Raw genomic sequence first — 1,870 nt, 5'->3', positions numbered from 1 at the left:
TTTAATAACTGAAACATTAACAACAATTACTATTTTTAGCAATGTGTGCACAGAAATAGAAAATGTCGGAGCTTGCATCTACAGAGATCACAGAATCATAGAATGGTTTGGGTTGGAAGGGACCTTCAAAGATCATCTAGTCCAACCCCCCTGCCTTGGGCAGGGACATCTTTAGCTAGATCAGGTTGCTCAAAGCCCCATCCAGCCTGACCTTGAACACTTCCCAGGATGGGGCAGGTGTCAGAGTAGTTCCGACATGGTTTTTGTTTTTGCTGCCAGGCTGTCAGGAGACTTGCACAACCTTGTGGCTAAGCTCACGTCCTTGTTGTGGGTGCAGCGTCCACAGGAGACAATCAGAGCTCCCCGGGGTTACATTCCTCCCCCCTGCCCGCTCCCCCGGGATTTTCTGCAATTTGTAACCACACCAGAAGGGCAGTGTTGACGTTTGTCCGAAATGACTGCAAGTTCCTCCAGCTTTTGGAAATGGAGGTGCCCTTTGGATTTGGCCAGAAAAACTATTTTTTTTCTGCAGATAGTGAACAGAACTGGCTGACAATAGTCCAGGCATTTAACTGAATTATAACCCATTTTAACTGCACTAAGGATTAACCCTTTGCAGAGTATGTGCTTCCTCTCTGCTGGCGAGGCAAAGTTCAGCTGGCATTTTTGTAGCTTCTGTACACACAAAGACCCATGCTGCTTGTAAGTGTGGATGCTGATAACCGTGCTTCGTACGAGCAGAGTGTACGTTGGCATGTAAATGGGATTAGCTAGCTCATTGCTAGCTCTTGACCAAGACTATACATGACCACAGTCACCTGTTTTGGACCGACTGGTGTCTAGTCAGGTCTGAGGGATGCACTCCCATTTTGTTGTTCCTAAACAGTTGTCTGCAAGTGATCATTTCATCTTTAATCTGAAAAAGCTCTTCCTTGTTCCTGAATTTCCTGCTTCCACTTCCATATTCTCTACGCAAAGAATAGCCTAAAGCTCCACAACATATTTGTCCGCAAAACATCCCTCTGACAGAGGAATTACTGAGTTAAGGCACAATAAAACCTGGCCTCTGCCCTCTCCATCTCTTTGGAGCTGACAGTGATTGCTGTGATTTACCTGCAGCTTCTCCAGGGCTCTTCCCTATGGGGAGGGAGAGACCAGCTGGGAAGGGGCGGCTGGTCCTGGTCCCCTCCTCTGCCTCCGGCAAAGGGATGGTGCATTGGGAACCCATCGATACTCAGGGCATGGGGCAGTTTTTGTCTTCAGTTTGTTGGGCAGGAGGTGGGAGATGAGTGACCTGTGTGGAAAATGATGACGTGGAGGACAAGGAGGTGGCTTGTTGTAGCCGGGGGGAGGTTTAGCAAAAGGGGTGACAGGGCCATGGTTTGTCTGCTGTCCTGTGCCACATGGGGGTGGGCAAGTGTTGCCTGGGGTGAGCTGCAGCAGGGCTGCAAGCACATCAGTCATTCAGTCAGTCGCGCCTGCTCCTACCTCCTTGCCCTGCCAGCTGGGGCTCTGGGTAAACCTGGAGCAAGGAGAGAGCACAGAGGAAGCCAGCAGGGTTTTGAGGACCATGCCAGAGGCAAAATGGGGCAGGAGAGGAGGCAGAGGCAAGAAACTCACCAGGTCCATCTGCAGCACAGATGGCTCAGAGCAGAGGGGCTTGGAGGGGCCCCTGCTACCACCCCACTTCCAGCGAGTTAAGCATTGCCGGTTAATAATTCACTATTATTATTCACTAACCACCAACTTACACATCTCTAAGCACATCAGAGAAAACACATCCTTCCATTTTCTTCTGCCCCTGCGCTCCCGGAGCTGTGGCCTCGCAACAGACACACAGGACTGGGGCGGGGCCGGCGGGGGGGCACCC

Source organism: Pygoscelis adeliae, unplaced genomic scaffold (assembly GCF_000699105.1).
Source record: "Pygoscelis adeliae isolate BGI_AS28 unplaced genomic scaffold, ASM69910v1 Scaffold156, whole genome shotgun sequence".
Lineage (NCBI taxonomy): Eukaryota > Metazoa > Chordata > Aves > Sphenisciformes > Spheniscidae > Pygoscelis > Pygoscelis adeliae.
The sequence above is the reverse complement of the archived record's forward strand: the minus strand, read 5'-3'. Positions refer to the sequence as shown.